Source organism: Canis aureus, chromosome 13 (assembly GCF_053574225.1).
Source record: "Canis aureus isolate CA01 chromosome 13, VMU_Caureus_v.1.0, whole genome shotgun sequence".
In the NCBI taxonomy this organism is placed as follows: domain Eukaryota; kingdom Metazoa; phylum Chordata; class Mammalia; order Carnivora; family Canidae; genus Canis; species Canis aureus.
In genome coordinates this window covers 33,809,844-33,823,984 of record NC_135623.1, presented here as the reverse complement: position 1 = coordinate 33,823,984, position 14,141 = coordinate 33,809,844, and the positions used below count along the sequence as shown (strand labels likewise).

Below are 14,141 nucleotides of genomic sequence, written 5' to 3'. Positions count from 1 at the left end.
CCTGCCAGGTCTCTGTGGAGAGGTCTGCTGTTACCCTAATACTCCTCCCCATAAAAGTCAGGGATTTCTTGTCTCTTGCTGCTTTAAGGATCGTCTCTTTATCTTTGGAATTTGCAAGCTTCACTATTAGATGTCGTGTTGAACGGTTTTTATTGATTTTAGGGGGGGATCTCTCTATTTCCTGGATCTGAATGCCTGTTTCCCTTCCCAGATTAGGAAAGTTTTCAGCTAGGATTTGTTCAAATACACATTCTGGCCCTCTGTTCCTTTCGGCGCCCTCGGGAATACCAATTAAACGTAGGTTTTTCTTCCTCTGGCTGTCGTTTATTTCCCTTAATCTATCCTCATGGTCTTTTAATTGTCTCTTTTTTCCTCAGTTTCCCTCTTTGCCATCAACTTGTCTTCTATGTCACTCACTCGTTCTTCCACCTCATTAACCCTCGTGGTTAGGACTTCTAGTTTGGATTGCATCTCATTCAATTGATTTTTAATTTCTGCCTGATTAGATCTAAATTCTATAGTCATGAAGTCTCTGTGGAGTCTTTTATGCTTTTTTCTAGAGCCAGCAGTAGCTGTATAGTAGTGCTTCTGAATTGGCTTTCTGACATTGAATTGTAATCCAGATTTTGTAACTCTGTGGGAGAGAGGACTGTTTCTGATTCTTTCTTTTGAGGTGAGGTTTTCCTTCTAGTCATTTTGCTCAGTGCAGAGTGGCCAAAAGCAAGTTGTATTGGGAAAAGGAGAAAAAGAGAGGAGAGAAAGAAGGAAAGAAAAGAGAAAAAGAAAAAAAAAAGAAAAAAGGAAGAAAAAAAGAAAAAAGAGAAGAAAAAGAAAGAAAAAGAAAGAAAGGAAAAAAGGGTGGGGGAAGCAAACAGAAATGATTCTGTGTACTTTAAGTCCCTTGACTTCCCCTGGAACTGGTCCGTCTAGCTGGTCTTCTGGGGGAGGGGCCTGTTGTGCTGATTTTCAGGTGTTAGCACTTGGGGGAGCTGCTCAGCCCCTGCCTGGTGCAGGGCTCAGTGGGGGTTGTTTACCCCGTGAGGCCGCAGGAGGAACAACCGCAGTGGCGGGGCAGCTCTGCAGCCCTGGAGTCAGCCCCCGCAGGAAGCACGGAGCTCTCGGTCTGCAGGGCCTGGAGGCTCCGGGGCGGGGCCGCTGATCTGCTCAGCTGGGGCAGGAGCGTCCTCGCTGTCCTGGGCCCTCCCGGCCTCTGCCTGTCCCGGGGGGAGGCCAGATCCTGGGCTGTGTCCCGGCGCCCTGTGCTCCGGAGCCTGCGCTGTTGGATTCGCGCTCCCGCCCCGCAGCCCCCTCCGCGGAGCCGCCCCGGAGCCGCCCCCGAGCCCCCCCGAGCTGCTCCCGCCCCGCAGCCCCCTCCGCGGAGCCGCCCCCGAGCCCCCCGAGCTGCTCCGGGTCCCCCGTGCGCGCTGCAGCCCTTAGGGAGCTCGGCGCACTCTCCCAGGGCGCAGGTCCCTGTTACTGTCCCCGGGAGCCCGAGGGCATCCCCGCCCTCCCGGGTCCTGCTCCACCTCCCTGGAGCCCTTTTCCCCCGGGAAGGTCGGTGCAGCTCCTGCTCCTCCGGGACGGGGCTCTCCTGTCCTGGGGACACTCGCCCCGGCCTCAGCCCGGCTCCTCGCGGGCCCCTCCCCCTTGGAGGCCTTTGTTTCTTTATTTCTTTTTCCCCGTCTTCCTGCCTTGGTAGAAGCGCGAACTCTTCTCACTGTAGCGTTCCAGCTGGTCTCTCTTTAAATCTCAGGCCTAATTCCTAGATTTTCAGGATGATTTGAAGGTTATCTAGGTAATTTGGTGGGGACGGGTGATTTGGGGACCCTGCTCTTCAGCCATCTTGCCCCTCCCTCTGCATATAAAAATCTAAAGACAAATTTAATTCCAGAGCCTACCATAAGGGAGAGACCCCAGGGGATGAAAGGAGTAGCCAAGAATCAGAATGAGATAAAAGCAAGATGACACATTTGTGCCTGTGTCAAAAAAAAAAAAAAAAAAAATTGGGATGTGGAGAACTTGACTAGGTCCACCAATGAGTGTCACGGAAAATTTGGAGTCAGCTACCAGAAAACAGTCTTCCCATTTGGGCAGGCACATCACTGGCACAGGTGGGTACAGCAGGCTCTGCAGGAGGCTGTATGATTTTTCCATTTCCACAAATCTTACAGAAAATTCCAATGTGGTAATCATTAAGCAGTATTTCTTATGAAGAGGCTAAAGCAAATTGGAGTGTCAGAAATCTGGAAAGTAAATGACATTTTGAAACTTTCATGATTGATTTTGCTCTTATAGAAGAATAAGTAATAAAGTAGCTCTAATTCTTGCAAAAGTGTAGAGGGGAGGTAAGAGGAGATTGAGTAGTCAAGATAGTGGCGAGGTGGTGGCAGCAGAAAAGCAAATTCACATATTCAACTTTGGCTTTGTAAGTAAGTGATTTCTTTCTCTATTCCAGGAAGAGGGATGACATTATGATAGTAGCGGAACCTCATCTTTAAAATGAGAAAATAATGTAATCTGGATAGTGTTGATTTATCAAATAAATGAAATGACTTCTCTAAAGGAAGCTTTAAAAAATTTTCTTCCTTTTTGTTTGTGAGTTTTGAACTCATTCTTTATGTGTCAGTAATTTTATATTCCTTTTAGGATCCAGTGATTTGATATCTAATGAAATACTAGGTCTAAACTATTCATAGAAGTTTTAGACTTTCAAAAAGGTTTTAAAGATCCAATAGATCTTAAGTTATAGTATCTCTTCATTCCCCACCCTCTCCGAGCTATTCTTTGCACACATCTCAGCGCCCCCTTCTTCCTCAAGACTCCGAGGCTAACAAAAAAATTATCTCTGCTCATTACCAGTCTCATTTTTTTTTTTTAATTTAGAGGTAACACAGAATGTGTACATATGTCAGTAAGATACCATTTGCCTCATGGGTGCACATACATTTTCACTGTTATTGTGGCTTAGGCATCTCTCATTTTATGTTTTTGATGGTTTATCTATTTTCTACCTCATGGGAATCACATTTGTAATAAAACAGCCATATAATTTAGAGTGACAAATGTTACTTAACTAGATTGTAGCATTCTACTTTGAGATTTAGAAACATTCTTAAATTAAGGTAGATCATTATTTTAGTTGCCTGAGGTAAAGAATTCTTGCCAGATCTAAGATGTTTGTTTGGTTTGGATGACTTTCTTTTCTTTAGACACATGATTAGTTCACTGTTTTAATACAGTAAAAAGAGTTCTTATTCTTAAGGATTAGAGATGCCTGCTTACTCTCACAACCCTTTTTTTCTAAAAATACAACAGAAGCAAAGCCAATAAAGCAGTATTAGACCTACTGGAACTTTTATTAGATTTTATTTGTTAAACCTTAAAGCACTGAAATCCTAAAATAGAAGTATTTTATTTTTTTCAATTTACTATAATTATTGAAATAAAACAATTGGGGGGGGGAATAATTTTCTAAACTAAATGCCTTGTGTTTTAGTTATCCATGATCATTTTATTGTTTGTCCTAAAGTAAATACTTCTGTTTTTTAAGCATCAGTGATTATGTTGTTGTCTATCCACAACTTTGAAAGCATTGTACTTCATTAGGGTTAGAATTGGTTATCTTCATAAAAACATTTTTTTCACAATTTAAAAATAAAAATTTAAAGTACTAGCTAAATGGTTTATGAACTTCAAGAATATGCTTGTAGAGCCAAGTATATTGTTATGGTAACAGTAAACTATGTAACTCTAAAATTGCTATAATAACATACTCTGTCAGAACAAATTAAGGTAGTTGCTATAACCCTATCAAATGAAATCATTATAGTTGTTAGATATTAAACATATGGTTTCTTATAAATTGATTGGTTTCTATTTATAAGGAACCATCTTGTTAATCTGAACATGGTTACATCATAATAATTATGATCCTTATTTATTTTCTAACATACAATTAGTATTTCTGTGGCCCTTCTGCTTAATGTGGTTTTCTTTTCTTTTCTTTTCTTTTCTTTTCTTTTCTTTTCTTTTCTTTTCTTTTCTTTTCTTTTCTTTTTCTTTCTTTTTAATATTTTATTTATTTATTCAGGAGAGACACAGAGAGAGAGGCAGAGACAACACAGGCAGAGGGAGAAGCAGGCTTCATGCCGGGAGCCCAACATGGGGCTCGATCCCAGATCTCCAGGATCACACCCTGGGCGGAAGGCGGCGCTAAACCGCTGAGCCACCCGGGCTGCCCTTAATGTGGTTTTAACACCTAAAAATCTGATCACCATTTCCCTGTTGGACTTTTCCCTTTATTCTGTAGAAAGATCATTTATAGATCATTTCTATATCTCATTCTGCTTAGAGCAGCTGGACTCAGGTGTCTGACTTCTCTCTGATTCTTAGACTTAACATTCCACTGGCTGCTTAATTCTTCCATCTCTTTATTCTCTGAGCTGGGATTTCATTATTTTTCTCCTCATAGTCCTTCCTTCAGTAAGACTTGACTTTTTTATCTTAGCCTGGTTAGACACCTTCATCATTGGTGCCAGAAAAATGCCAATAATTAGTTTTTTTTACTATAGAATTTTCACTAGACAAAAAGTAGGTAGATTTGATTTCCACCCACCGCTTCTATTAAACTCTGGTTGGATGATCATATTCTTGTTCGGGGACTTATAATTTTCCTGTTATATGGAGGATCTGACATAGGTCATCTTTAAAATTTTTGCAACCTTATGCTCAGTCTACTGATATCAATAGGCCTCAATATATTCCCATTTCCTCAAAGTGAATGTAATGGAACAAAACTAATTTATTCCTTGGATCACCTCTATTCTATGATAAATGAGTCTTTTAAGAAAATTCTCCAAATAGGGCTTGAGAACTGCTCCCTAGCCCCTACTCTGTAATTATATTTTTCTTCTATTAGGCAGTCCTGGGAACTGTTAAATAAAATAAAACTCTCCTAATCACACTGAATATATCACCACTTCAACTAATTATTTCATGAACTACTACTTCTTTCACAGCCTATCAAATAACATAAAAATTCTTCTGCCCTGAATTGTGAAGAATCTGCTTTCCTGGCTTCAATAATTTCCTAGAATTTTTTTTTTCACACAATGCCACATTTCATACGACACAATATAGGTAACATTCACTCCTCACTGAACTTAGACTTATTTATGCATTTCTCAATTTCAACATAAAGACCCAAGCTAATTTCATATATAAAATATGTAAAAGAAAAAACTTAGTACTTATTCCCAATTGCCTTCTAAATAGATTATATTAATTGGATAAGTGTGACAAACATTGGCATTTAAGTACTTCAGCATTAAAAAGCGGCCATATGTGAGTTAGTTGGTTAAAATTACAACTTGAGGTAGTATTCTAATCAAGAACCTGTACCCAGGGGTGATGAGTTAGCATTTTACTAGAAAGGTCTTAATCCATATTAAATTATTACCCTAATGGAAACCAGATGCTTTGATAGTTAGCATAATAAGTGATATTAATAGTTTGTTGAATTAGTATAATGAATGTTAGAAATGGGTCTCTGCCAGTGAAATAAAAGGTATTCAAGATCTGTAAATTTGCTAATTTCTTTAGAGACACTTCCTTCACATGAACAGTGTTTAAGACTCCAGCCAGGTCTGACCTTTGTCTAGGAATGGAGCCCAAGATTTCATTTCCCAAATGGTTTTATGTCCTGCCATTATTAGAATGACTCCTTGTTGCCTGGTGACGACTAGGTTAAGAGATTTCTGCTTCTGGCTTAATTCCGAGTGAGTTTTTTGGAATGATGTCAAGTGAACATGTCATGGAAACAGCCCCTGAAAAGACAATAGTATATCATGAATCTTGCCAAACAGTGTGAAAGAAAGAGTTTTATGCCTGCATAATAATGAATGATTGTTTACTAAATGGCTAAATGTGGCCGATATGATCTGAGAATCTGTTTACTTTCATTATAAATTGGTCATGATGTTACATGGCAAACTAAACTCTGACTACCACAAACTGTTTAGAGAGCGACTACTAAATGAGCTGCGATGACTTTTTGGCTTGGGTTGCTTTGTAATAGAGCCTCTGTTGGTGATCACCTTGAAAGGTGTAGATGCAAGTGGAATGCAGCAATAAGAAAAATGAATTATACTGCAAAAAAAGGGGAAGCATTTGAGAGTGGGAAAGAGAGGAAGACAAGAGAAATGGCCACATGTGGTCAGCATTTAAAATGTGGTTGAAGTGGTTCCTTACCTCACTACTCATATTGAAATATTAAATATACTTATCAATATTAATAATTGTTACCAATGATAAATTAAAATGACAGAATACTTTGTTGAATTAATATAACTTTAGAGTAAGTCATAGGTTTTCCAACCAAACTAAACCAGATATAAGTTTTAAAATTTTTTGTACATAAAAACTTAAAATTTCTCTATAGAAAAGATACAGAGAGTTTAAAAAAAGGAGAAAATGTCAATTTGTATTGACAGCATAGAGCAACAAAAATAGCTCATAGCTCATTTTCTCAAGGTAAATAAGTATATATACACAAAGCCACACGAAAATGATATGTACATCAATTACAATAAGAAAAGAAAGAGTAGCTTCCAAAAAACAAAAAACTATAGCTGTACAAATAGATTTTCAACCTCATTCATACATAAAGATATACAAATAAAACACAAGATTCTGGGGATCCCTGGGTGGCTCAGCGGTTTAGCACCCATCTTCAGCTCAGGGCTTGATTCTGGCATCCCAGGATCGAGTCCCGCATCGGGCCCTGTATGGAGCCTGTTTCACCCTCTGCCTGTGTCTCTGCCTCTCTCTTTCTCTCTGGTCTCTCATGAATGAATAAATAAAATCTTAAAATAATTAAAATAAAATAAAACATGAGATTCTATGTTTTTCCCATCAGATAGACACATATGAAAAGTTGCATAGTACCCAGTATTGGTGAGAGGGTAGGTAAATAATTACTGCCACATCTTGTTGGTGGGGATGTAAAAGAATGGAAATGTTTTGAAGGAAATTTGGCCATATCTATCAAAATGTATAATGCAGGTGCTCTTTTTTCCAGCATTTCCTATCTATAAATGTGACCTTGGACAGACTCACCAAAATTATCAAAACATATGTTCAGAGGTCTTCACTGAAACATTATAATTTAAACTAGAAATAAAGTCAATAGCCAGTATTAAACAGAAAACTGGTAAAATGAGTTATAATGTGTCAATATCAGGACATAATATAAACCTTTTATGCAGACATAAAAATAGCTATATTGAGATAGACAGATCTCATATAAAAATCAAAACAGAATCATTGCAAGCATATTTGTATAGTTTTTAAAATGTTAATTAAATTATTTTAGAAGAATACATAAGAAACTTGTGCTCCTGACTTATGACCAAGTGGAGGATTTACTAAAGATCTAAAGTATATAATAACTCACTAAAAAAGTAAATAAATGATAAAATAGATATAACTTACTGTTTCCATATTTAAAAAATGATGACTTAGCAGTAGTTCTGTTATTTTGGCCAACTTAGATACAAAATTAAAAAAAAATGTAGAGTCAACAGTTTCACCTGAATTTTCCCATATTGAATTTTTCAGGGGTCAGATTAAATAAATAATTGTCATATATTCATTTATCCTGCATAGAAAGGTCTACAAGTCACATAAATTACTGCTTTCAACAGTATGTTATGTAAAGATGGAAGTATTTGGACAGAATTCATAATGCCACACTCCATAGAAAGAAGACCAATGTTAAAAAAACATATTTGTATCCAGAATTCTAACTTAATTCTATGAATATATATTTCTTGATTGGGTTAGAAATATCTAATTCAAATGAGTAGGTTTTTAAGGTTTGCTTTTTTTCATTCCTTAAATGTGGTGTACCTCTATTAGCATTTATTCTGATATCCTGCCTGTTATAGCATGAGAAGAGCCATTGTTCAGCTGAATAAATGTTTTCAAGGAGTAATAATATTTTGATAAGCACATATATGTTCTCTAGGGAAGAAAACAAGTACGAAGAAAACATTCTCTGTTTTCCAACTAGTAATAACTTATAACCCAATTCAGCTTTCTAATAGGCTGCTCTGGAATAAAAATTCCCATAAAACACCTGTAAAATCTCAGAAGACATTATACCATCAGCCTAAACTAAAATGTTATTGGCAGTTTCAGTGTTTTGAAACCAGAAGAAAAAATAAATATGAGGATCAGTGCCAGGTGGGGAACACTGAAATTTCATTTGTCGGGGCCATTTTCATCATGTCTGCTAGCCTTAGCAGTAGGGAACAACTTTGAAATCTAAGGTGTATACCTGCATACGCATTTAGGGAGATGTCATCACCTTTTCTTAATTGAAATACTTTTCTATTTAAGCTCAGTTCTTAAAAACTGTAATTTAGGAATTCAGCTACTTGTGTGTTTAGTGCATATTTGGATTTAGGAGAATACATTTATCCATGAAAATATGACAAGCCCAATCAGATATATGTTGAAAACAGATTAACAAACCATTCTATCTCTACTTATAGTTACATTACCTTCAAAAACTTGTTGGGCCATTCTAAAGCTTCCATAATTTAGTTATTATAAAACTATCTAAGGGCATATAAAACAATTTACCCAATTGTGAAATATGGTTATTTATAATAAAATATAATTCAGTCACTTATTTAAATACCCAGGATACAAACCTAATTTGCGTTAGACTGTAATTGGACTAAATGACTTGGTATCAAAGATTGAGTATAATCAATGGTAAAACAATAGCATAGATGAGCAAGGAAAATTGTATTGAATTATGTCAGGAAAAAAATCAGAATGGTAATATTTGAGTTGTGTGTTAAAGAAATAAACTTTACTTTAAAAAACTATTTTAGTATAATTATTTAGAAAGGCTTTTACCTTTTCAGAGGTACTTATTACAGTCTTTATTATGAAAAGAAACTTTTACCATATTATGTTAAAATATATCTATAAATAGCTAAATCTTTCAAGAGAGCATATCTAGTTTTTTCTAAATAATATTAACCCTGAAAAAAAATGTTTCTCAAGATTCAACAAGATTCATGAAGCAGCATGTGTTTATTTTCAAGGTCTGTCATTCCTGAGAGACACAGGCCCAAGCCTGCTTGGTTTGTGACAGCTAATAATATCTCAGAATTGAAAGAACTATTATTTTTATTTTAGTTATGCCCTGTACTTGTTTGGTGAATTAAGTCTCAAGCTTTGAAAGTCTTACTTCATGAGCAAGCTCAATGTCTCGTCATCAAACATAATTTAGCTGCAGTACAACTAAAATAGCAGTGGTTGTCCAGAAATCTGTTGATACCTGAGGAAAGAAGAATGAGACAGTTTCTAATTTGAACGGGACGTGGATGGTGAGCAGTGGGCAGATGTCAGTGTCAAAGGATGGAGCTACTATGAAAATGTCATGTTTACAACAGGAGCTTTAGAGATTTTATTTGAAAGAGTGGAGGCTTCTCTCAAAGGAGGGGCCAAATCCCATTTTCTGGTAGCAATCCTGTGCAAGAGAGCAAGAGAATTCACAGGAGAATTCACCTTCAAGGAAAGGCCAGTTGGGCAAGTTTCTTGGGAACAGTGTCCATGGTGCCCTAAAGTACCAAGGCATCCAGGCTAGGCAGCCCTGGCCTGAATCAGAAAGGCAGTTTCAATTGGATTGGAACATTAAAAAAAAAAAAAAAAAAAAAATGATGACCTAGTCCCTGGTGGCTGTTCAAAAGCTCTTAAAGTTCATTGACATTATAAAACACCAAAGGCAAATTCACTTAGTTCACTTTAAACTTGAAAAGAAAGATGGGTGGGAGGGATTATTTGAGTACCTTCATCTCAGTGGAGAGCTGTAAATCACTCTAGTACTTAAAACATGAAAGGAATTTATTTCCCTGCAGAATGTCTCCTAATTTTGTAGTTCTGTTGATGAAAGGCCTTTCCACAGAAACTGAAAAAGAACATTGTAATAGAGCCGCTAGCATAAAAACATATAAATTTAATTCTTTCATATGGCTTTTTAAACATACCAATAAAATTCTGTAGCTTTTGACTACCTTGTAAACAACAGAATTACCAATGGGAGTAATTTAAGTTTTCATTATCTAGCCTCCTGATTCTGAAAGGTAATAAAGGAGTAAGTTTTAGTGAAAAAGATATCGTAATAGGCCAGGCTTGAAACTTGCAATAACCATGATGGGACTGCATAGATAGCAAAAGATTCTTAAGCAAGATGTAACAGGGTGGAATTAGTGTTGGAGCAATTATTTTAGCAACATGCTCATTTTCTTTATGTAATTTATAACCTTAATCACTTGTAGGCAAATTCAATCATGAGGCAGTGCTCCTGCTATTTACACCTAGTAACACTGGCAGTGCACGGTGGATGAAAATTCTTCACACATGGCTTCTTCTTCCACAAAGGAAGTTTCCTATAGCTTTTTATTTGTTTTTGATTTTTCAACTCAACAAAAGGATGGAGATCTGGCTTTTGAAAATAAGCCCTTGGAAAGGAGCCACAGATAGGTGTCAACAAGCCTAGGCCTGATTTCTCATCCACAAAGCAATGCATTTATTTTCTTTTGTGCTAAACAATATATGTGGGGAAACAGACCTCAGGTTCATGTGAAATTGAGACTGAACTTGATTGCTAATCAGCATTCTGAGTTATACCCAAGAATGTTCTGACTGTATTATACTAAGCCCAAGTACACAACCACAACAAAAATATAAAAGAACTGGTTGATGAATATGGGTGTGGGTGGCAGTTTCATGTTGGTGGGCCAAGACTGGTCTGATGCAATGCTTCATTGAAGTGTTTGCTTCAAAACAGACCTTTCTAGAGAATAAAAAAAAGGTTTCAGACAAAGCTAAATAAGTAGTATTAACTTGAGAACACTTTAAATTTCTTTAGATTTAAATTCCAGCTGGCACATGTTTCAGGTCTTCTATATTCTCATGTTTTATTTACATCTCTTATCATTCAGTACTATTATTTAAATACCTATTTCTGTTATTAGGTGCTGAGCTTCTTTAGGATAAGAACTAACTGTAGTTTGTCTTTGGATCTCCAATATCTACCTTATGCCTGGTACATCCAGAAGTTAACAAAAAAAATGACATTAATATATGTAAGACATAATGAGTCATTAGTTTGCTAAATAAATGACTTGATTGATTCTTGAGAGACAGAAAGATACTTATTGTCAGCCTATTTAAAATTCAACACCAGCTTTTATTATCCCAAACCATCAACAGATTCCAGTTGAAGATACTCTAGAAACCTTGTGTTAAAACCGTTAGTCAAAATACTCTTCTCAACAAAACTAACTGACCAGATTAGAGTTATGAGAGGTGTTGAAAGGACTGGGGGAAATAGGAAAACAATAACATTCGGAGGATGGATTTAGCAAAGTATTTTCATCGTACCATAAAAATTCCAGAAAGTGCAGGTTTATGGGATTTTTGGACCCAAGTAAAAAGACTACATAGCTCTAATGGAGCAATCTGCAACATTTTCTATGGGATACTTTTAGACAATATGTATATGTGAAAAAGATGACAGTGCAGTTAAATGTAAGTGAATAAATCACTACACATAATGGATGTCAATTTGAAAAGAGGTTTCTAACATGTTGCAGGCTCTATCTTTGTGTTATATTAAAAACTACAAATTACATTTGTAATTAACATTCATGATTCCAACTTATCAACATGTTTGAAAACACAACACTGGAAAGGACTATCAGTACAGTAGATTTATGCCATTTAATATTGACTGATCAAACCTAACTATATTTCATACATACATACATATAATACATATTGAGAAAGAAAAGTAGGGCTTTATAGGAAGTTATTTCAATTTAGGCCAATAGTATCATGTTAAATGAGCTAACCACAGCACTCTGCTGAGCTTATACTCATTTATCCATTGGGAGTATCTTAGCCTTCCTCTCTATTTAGGTTAGGATACACTGTGTATACTATTTCTAAGTACCACACCAAGAAGGACATTGAAAAAGCCAAAGCTTGCTCAAATGAGAGAAGTTTGAATAAGATAGGGAGCTATATGAGAACAGTTAGTGGAGAAAAGGGGAACATCTAAAAGCTGTTCATAAAGGCAAACACTGTGCTCTACACTAGAAGAAAGAAACTCCTTCAACTCTTACCCCAAAAGAATTATAAGTCACCAAGCCCCTATCTAAGCTTCCCTTGCTGAGACACCAGGAGAGCCTGTGTCCAAGGCAACATTAGAATTCCAAACTTTAGGTCAGATCATTACAATACTCTTTACAACCTTGATCTTTACATCTGATCATAATTCATTATGGAAACCTCTCTTCTACATACTATTTATCCAATCCCACTCTCTCACAAAGCTGTTCTTTCCTTCACCCCTCTTCTCACACCTTTCAAATATGCCTAATGAATTACTAGTCTAATATTTAAAAATATTTATAAAACAAAATAAAAAGCCAAAGTCTTTCTACCTCTCTTACTAGAAGAAAATTCTTAAATCTTTCCCCAAAAGAAAATATTTGTTTTTCTACATGTTATAAGGTCTGGAAGGGTCATTACCATTATTGATTCTTAAACTCTTATTCTCTACTCTCATGTAATATTGTAATGTTCTCTATTTGGATTTCCCAACCTCTGAATATATTATTCTCTATTTTTGCTCTTTACAATAATTTAAAAAGCTTATAGTTACCCCTTCATATTGATGAAAGTTTTTGGAATCTGAATCAATATTTTTCTCTATCCCATGTTCTATAATTAATCATGGTGATTTTCAGAGTCTAGAAGGACTAATTTCATAGATTCTTACTGCTTTTATTTTTTCTCTTTTAAATTCATTTTATTTTTTTCTTTCAATTTTTTTATTTAAATTCTAGTTAGTTAACAAATAATGTAATGTTGGCTTAAGGAATAGAATTTAGTGATTCATCACTTACATATAATACCCAGCACTCAACACAAGTGCCCTCCTCAATACCCATCACCCACTTAGCCCATCCCCCACCCACCTCCCTCCTCAGTTTGTTTTCTATAGTAAAGAGTCTCTTATGGTTTGCTTTCCTTTCTTTTTTCCCTTTCCCCTACATTCATCTGTTTTATTTCTTAAATTCCATATATGAGTGAAATCATTTGTCCTCTATCTTTCTCTGACTTGTTTTGCTTAGCATAAGACACTCTAGTTCTAACCAGGTTGTTGCAAATGGCAAGATTTTATTCTTTTTGACAGCTGAGTGATAGTCCATTGTGCGTGTGTGTGTGTGTGTGTGTGTGTGTGTGTATGGTGTGTATCACATTTTCTTTATTTACTCACCAACTGATGGATATTTGGGCTCTTTTCATAATTTAGCTATTGTTGATAATGCTGCTAAAGATCCGAGTGCATGTGATCCTTTGAATCAGTATTTTTATATCTTTTGGGTAAATAACTAGTAGTATAATTGCAAGGTTGTGCTGTTGCAACAACCAATACCAATGAACTATTGGTAGATCTATTTTTAAGTTTTTGAGGAACTTGCGGCTTTCAATTCTACTTCCTTCATATCAAAGGTTTTTATCACCGGACCTTTTTATCACCAAAAAAAAAAGTGCAACAGAAATCATAAGCCTTAAAATTTCTATCTTTTAATATCATGCTTCTCTCATACTGTCACTTCTATGATCTACTTTTTGACTTCATAGAGATCTCTGAGCCTTTTTCCCATACTCTATTAGTCTCATCTTGACCTTTCATTTCTGACCCACCTAAGATGCTTAGTTAATCACTGGGCCTCACTCTAACAAGTATTCTCAGCCTCTTGATACACTGTCTGCTACTACTCAAGAAAATCATAGAATTGCCTAGATTTGGGCCACTATAAGTTAATGGAATCTCATTTCAGCTGGACTACAAAAGCACCCAGCCATTCTATTTTTCTTGGTTACTTTATCCTTTCTGTTCAGTGCCTTTCATATACTTATCTTCCTCTTTGACTTTTACACAAAATCCACCCTCATATATTCAACAACCTTACCAGCATTTTTAAAATAAAATGGAAGTCATCAGGCATGAACTAACTCATCTACCTTCCCCCTTTGTATAAAATGAT

The 14,141-nt window shown here is 36.2% G+C and overlaps 2 long non-coding RNA genes across 7 annotated transcripts in view; both read right to left on the bottom strand.

The window, feature by feature from the left end:
* The window catches only part of LOC144282265 (uncharacterized), a 126,423-nt gene that overhangs the window by 48,424 nt on the left and 63,858 nt on the right, over positions 1-14,141 (bottom strand). The gene's annotated exons all lie outside the window — the stretch shown is intronic.
* Positions 4,097-12,272, bottom strand: LOC144281614 (uncharacterized). Of its 2 annotated transcripts, XR_013350049.1 has the most exons (4): positions 12,207-12,272; positions 9,867-9,985; positions 9,266-9,355; positions 4,097-5,825 (listed from the first exon to the last, which is right to left on the bottom strand). It is a non-coding gene; the product is annotated as an uncharacterized LOC144281614 (long non-coding RNA). The 2 variants fall into 2 exon arrangements; XR_013350048.1 differs by lacking the exon at positions 4,097-5,825 and having other exon boundaries at positions 9,113-9,355.